Source organism: Phoxinus phoxinus, assembly GCF_949152265.1.
Source record: "Phoxinus phoxinus genome assembly, chromosome: 2".
Classification (NCBI taxonomy): domain Eukaryota; kingdom Metazoa; phylum Chordata; class Actinopteri; order Cypriniformes; family Leuciscidae; genus Phoxinus; species Phoxinus phoxinus.
Genome location: NC_136877.1, coordinates 28,969,333 through 28,975,817, shown reverse-complemented (window position 1 = coordinate 28,975,817; position 6,485 = coordinate 28,969,333).

The following is a 6,485-nucleotide window of genomic DNA, read 5'->3' as shown; positions in this document are numbered from 1 at the left end:
AGAATCAAAGTTTTACACCAAACATTATTTCACCTGTCAAATGTACACTCACCGGCCACTTTTTTTGCACACCTTGCAAGTACCGGGTTGGACACACTTTTGCCTTCAGAACTGCTTTAACTTTTCTGGAAGGTGCTGGAAACATTCCTCAGTATGTCTATATTGACATGATAGCATTGCGCAGTTGCTGTAGATTTTTCGGCTGCACATCCAAAAGGTGCTCTATTGGATTGAGAACTGGTGACTGTGGATGCCATTTGAGTATTGTGAACTCATTGTCATGTTCAAAAATCCAGTTTGAGATAATTTTAACTTTGTGACATGGTGCGTTATCCTCCAGGAAGTCTCCATCAGAAGATGTGCACTGTGGTCATAAAGGGATGGACTTGGTCGGCAAAAATTTTTGGGTAGCTGTGGCATTTAAATTATACTTAAAGGTTGTATCAGCGATTGTGGGTGACGTCACTTCTGTTTGTGTTTGAAGCGAGATCCCAAACAAACCAAGTTAGCTCACCCCTCCCTCCCGTTTCGTGCATCATTTTTTTTTTTTTACTTTAATTTCTTTCCACCGTTCAAAAGCCTTCCCCACAACTGTACGTGTCTTGGAATAAACACGATGGTATTCCCTCGCCCTAATCCTCTTCCTCCTCCTCTTGGGGATTGACTCAGCCATGTTCAATTTCTCTTGTTGATAGACGCTGGCTTCTTCTTCAGGTCCGACTTCGTGTGCAGCCGTCACCGTACACGAGCGCAAAACCTCACAACACCCAGCCCCTGTTGGTGATTGGTTGGAACACTGTTTATTTTGGTTTTGAGTGGTTGGTGAAACCAATTGTTTTTGTGTGCAAATCTCAGAGCCTAGGCTGCCTACAGAGACGCGTTTTTTTGACAGCTTGCTTATGGGGCGGGCAGCTAGCGGATCGTTAGTAAAGATTAGATCGGGCTTAAAATCGCTTATACAACCTTTAAGGGGCCCAAAGTGTGCCAATAAAATTTCATCACCACACCATTTCATCACATTTTATTTGTACAGAGAGTCTGGCCTCTCTCCATTGACAAGCGTTAACTTCCTTGTAGGCGGGTATTCTGTTGAAGTTTAAAACTATTGGATCTGCCCAGAGCCACTCAGGATCTGCCATAACCAATTGCTAACGTTTGGTCATGACGTATGTCATGCGCCTGAACCGGCCGTAAACACGTATCCGAATGATCAGAGGATTGTGTTTAGAATAAGATGTCTGTCAACGAAAGCTGCAGGTTTTGTTCTTCGAATTTAAGAATTCACGGAGCAATTACAAATTCTAAATGTATATTTGACACTAAGGACAGTGATAATGTATTCAGTCAACTGTCGAAGCTGGGTCTAATCATTAACAATACGCCGCTGCGCTCGGTTCGGATCTGCCGCAAATGCTGTGTTAGTGATCAGTGATCGCTCACATCTTTCTCCGCTGCCATTACTGAACTACAACTCAAACTAACGCACGACATTAACGTCATCGTTCTCAGCCACTCCCTCTGTTCGCTGATTGGACCGGTGAAATTTTGATTTCAGAAAACCAAAGAATACACCACAATCCCAGACCTAGTACTGAAGGAAAATGAAAATTGAGCGGAAGTACGTAGGAGGGCAGATCCAGGCTATTTCATCACCACCATCAGCCCAAATCGTTGATACAAAGCAGGGTGGATCCATGTTTTCATGTTATTTACACCAAATTCTGACCAAATTCATGCACTGTTTTTGCCCTGTCAATGCATCTTCTATTGCCCAATTTTGGTGACCCCATGCGAATTGTAGCCTCAGTTTCCTGTTCTTATCTTTTAAGAGTGGCACCCGGTGTGATCTTCTGCTGCTGTGACAGCTTCAATGTTCGATGTGTTCTGCAGACCTTGGTTGTAGTGAGTGGTTTTTTGAGTTACAGTTGCCTTTCTATCCGTTTAAATTTAAACTAGTCTGGCCATTATACTCTGACCTCTGGCATCAACAAGGTATCTTAGCCCACAGAACTGCTGCTCACTACATGGTTGTGCGTGAAAATCCCAGTAGATCAGTAGTCAAGTCACCTTTATTATTTATAAAGCACTTTTAACAATAGATTGTTTCAAAGCAGCTTTACAGTGATAATAGTAAATGAAAGTAACAGAGATTGTAATCTCATTTGCACAAAACAGTGCCTAATGGCTCGAGAACGCAAACCGTGAAATAGGTTACAAGGTACAAGCCTTGAAAAATATATAATACAGAATTGATATTATTATACATTTTTCAAAATAATAATAAATATTTGTGTCAGAGGGGAATATGTTCTTTTTAGTCTTTTATTTTTTATTTTAGTCTTCTCATTATGTAAGCACATGTTATCACTTCGAGAGAAAAAAATCGAGCTGAATACTTGTCTTTCGTTTTTTGGGAAAAAAGGACACACAGAAAAAGCATTGTTCCTTTTCAAGGGAACTCGATCTGCGTCGAGACGCATTGAGAACGCCCTGCGTGATTGTGTCGTAAAGCACGTGTATAATCAGTCCAATGGAAAAATAAGCGGGTGACGTTATCGACCAGGAAGCTATAAAGCACCCTTGAGATCAGACCGTGCTAGCTTCTGTTGCCATCAGCAAGCACTATCTGTTTTACTGTCCTTGTCTATTTACTGTTGTCTGTCCCAGTATCTATATTATTATTATTAATATGATTATTATTCGTTACATTTATATAGCGATTTTTCTGAGACCTCAAAGCGCTTTAAATAGAAGGGGGGAATCTCCTCAACCTCCACCAATGTGCAGCATCCACTTGGATAATGCGACGGCAGCCATATTGCACCAGAACGCCCACCACACACCAGCTTACTGGTGGAGAGGAGACAGTGATGAAGCCAATCAGTATATGGGGATGATTAAGAGGCCATGATGGACAGAGGCCACTGGGCATATTTTGGCCAGGATACCGGGGTTACACCCCTACTCTTTCGAAAGACATCCTGGGATTTTTAGTGACCACAGAGAGTCAGGACCTTGGTTTAACGTCTCATCCGAAGGACGGCGCTCTTTGGCAATATAGTGTCCCCATCACTATACTGGGGTGTTAGGACCCACACAGACCACAGGGTGAGTGCCCCCTGCTGGCCTCACTAACACCTCTACCAGCAGCAAATTAAATATTGACTGGTCAGCAGAAGATCATGAAGAGTGCAATAAAAAGAGTTTGTTAGATGAGAAGAGGACAGAGAGGACTCTCTGAGGGGAGTTGAAGCGTTGCCAGTTCGGTTGTTCCCTGCCGGTCATCCGTTTCAGGGCACCGAGGTGTCAGCATCCCCAAACGATCCTCCTCCGAGGGTCGTAGAACAGTCAAGTCGGTTGTTCCTTGACGGTTCGCCGTTTCAGGGAACCGAAGTGACTGTTCGACTAAATCCAGAGGCCAGTCTCGAGAGACTGGTACGTACCCTTAGTAAAATTTCTGGCAGCGTGGAAACTACTGCCAAATATATCTCATTGGGTCCTGCACACAATAGAAGAGGGTTACAGAATTCAGTTTGGTTCTCGTCCGCCCAGTTTTCTAGGGGTCCTTCCTACTCTGGTGGACCCCGAGCAGGCTCTGGTTATGGAGCAAGAGGTTCAGACTCTTTTACAAAAGGGGGCTATAGAGAGGGTTCCTCCTCCTAGCAGAGAGTAAGGGTTTTACAACCGTTACTTTACAGTTCCAAAAAAGGATGGGGGGTTGCAACCCATTCTAGACCTGTGCCTATTAAACCGCAGGGTTCAGAAACTCAAGTTCAAGATCCTTACACTCAAACATATAGTGTCACAGATTCAGTCCGAGGACTGGTTTGTCACAATAGACTTGAAGAACGCTTATTTCCATATATCTATCCATCCTCATCACAGGAAGTTCCTGAGGTTCGCTTTCGGGGGCGAAGCTTACCAATATCGGGTACTTCCATTCGGCCTAGGTCTATCACCCTGCACTTTCACGAAACGCATGGATGCAGCTCTGGCTCCCCTGAGACTCCAGGGCATCCGTGTGTTAAATTACATAGACTTTGTTGATTTTAGCTCAGTCAGAGCAGATGGTAGTTCGACATCGATATCGTTCTGTCCCATATAAAGCAGCTAGGGCTGAGGCTCAACGCCAAGAAGAGTTTACTCCTTCCATCACAGAGGACCACTTTTCTGGGCGTGATCTGGGATTCGACAACGATGCGGGCACAATTGTCACCAGCACGTATTTCACTCGATTCTCTCAGCCGTGAAAGGGGTGAAATTAGGCCAGTCACTCACTGTAAAACAGTTTCAGAGACTGTTGGGTCTCATGGCAGCTGTGTCCAACGTTATCACTTTTGGCCTCCTGTACATGAGACCCCTGCAGTGGTGGCTCAGGACCAAGGGGTTTTCTCAGAGGGAAATCCGATGCCTACGTGCCTTGGTCATGTGGAACACGCCTTGGTTCCTCGCCCGAGGCCCAGTGTTGGGGGCTTCTTGTCGACACAAAACGCCATCGACGAATGCTTCCCTCACAGGTTGGGGGGGGCGATCATAAGTGGTCACTCGGCGAAAGGTCTGTGGCAGGACCATCTACTTTCTTGGCACATACATCTGCTAGAAATGATGGCGGTGTTTCGGGCTCTCAAACATTTCCTGCCAGACCTGAGAGGTCACCATGTGCTTGTCCGCACGGAAAACACAGCGGTGGTCTTTTACATCAACTATCAGGGGGGTCTGAGGTCACGTCACCTCTGCAAACTGGCTCATCAGATCCTCCCATGGGCCAAGGGGAAATCACTGTCTCTCAGGGCGGTATATATTCCGGGGCATCTAAATTTGGGAGCAGATATCCTGTCGAGGCAGGGGCTGAGGCCCGGGGAATGGAGACTTACCCCGAGTTGGTGAAGCTCCTGTGGGAGAAATTCGGTCAAGCTCAAGTCTACCTTTTCGCATCATCAGACTCAACTCACTGTCGCATGTGGTTCTCGGACCTAGTGTCCCTTCTAGATGGCTCTCCGAGGGTGATTCCGATCAGGAGGGACCTTCTGTCCCAAGCAGGGGGCACGATTTATCACCCTCGTCCAGAGAAACTGTGGGCCTGGCCCCTGAGCTCTTAGAATCAGGTCTCTCGACTGAGGTCATTGAGACCATAGTCCAGTCTAGAGCTCCCTCCACGAGAAGACTGTATGCACTGAAATGGAAACTATTCTCTACTTGGTGTGGAGAATGCAATTTTAATCCTGTTATCTGTCCTGTCAGTTCAGTACTTGATTTTCTGCAAGAACGTTTCTCTGATGGACTGTCCCCCTCCACCTTGAAGGTGTATGTGGCGGCTATATATCTGCCTACCATTCTCCTTTGGGTGGTATGTCTTTGGGGAGAGATCCTCTCATTGTTCGTTTTCTCTGTGGCACACTGAGGCTTAGGCCTGCACTGCACACTAGAGCACCGCCTTGGGATTTGGCTGTTGTATTGGAAGGCCTGGATTTGGCTCCCTTCGAACTATTGTAGAGGTTTCAGAAAAGTTCCTTACTCTAAAACCTTTATTTCTCATCGCAATTTTTTCAAGAGAATTGGAGATCTAACAAGCCTTGTCATACTCTGGGCTCATCTGATTTTTTGTACATAGTATGGTTTATTAATAAGATGTTTACTGAGTTTGGTCTTTTAATATCACTGTCTTAGTACATTAAGCCACGTTAAGCGTTTTAGAATGTCCCTTACCTCGGCTGCGTTCAGCCCCGACAAAAAGTTGCAAAGGTTTTTTTAAACGGAAACGTGGTGAGTTGAACACCCTGTTCTGATGACGCAAGAGTTGCAACTATGGCAGCTGAGAAGGCCATTCTTTGTGTTCTTTTCTTTTTGAAGAAGAAGAAGAAGAAGAATTGTCAGAGCCTGATGAAATCGGTATAAACGTGTTTAATACTGCAAAATACGCTCGGATGTTACAGTCACTGCCCTTGCCGTCCAGAATAAAAGAGAACATCCTAATCGACTGAAGGGATATGTGGTTCCTAATTATTGTGATCCAACATTTGCCTCGCTTCAAACATTTCAAGTGAAGGATAATCCACTTCTTACTTCCGAGACTGTGTTATGATATATGACCTTATTATTTTTACTATCAAATTTTTATGACAATGTCTTCTAATATCTTCAATTGTTGCGTAGGCAAAGCTGCAGCGGACATATTTGGAAACGACTTTACTTGGACCCATTGTGCGAGCTGTCTCTTTAATAGCGCATGGTTTACATGTTGCTGTCATTTTTGAAACACCCACCAAACAAGAGAAAACGTATCTCAAACCCCGTTGCACACCGTTTACAGGAAACATGTTGTTCAACCCGGAAACCGTAGCAAAGGTTGCGCACCGGTTTTAGCTTGAAAGTGCCCCCCCCGCCCCCACCCCCCCCCCCACCCCCCCCACCCCCAAAAAAAAAAAACTGGCTATGCCCCAGATGTTATCTTACATATTTTCTAATTTCCCTAATCATTTTCATTT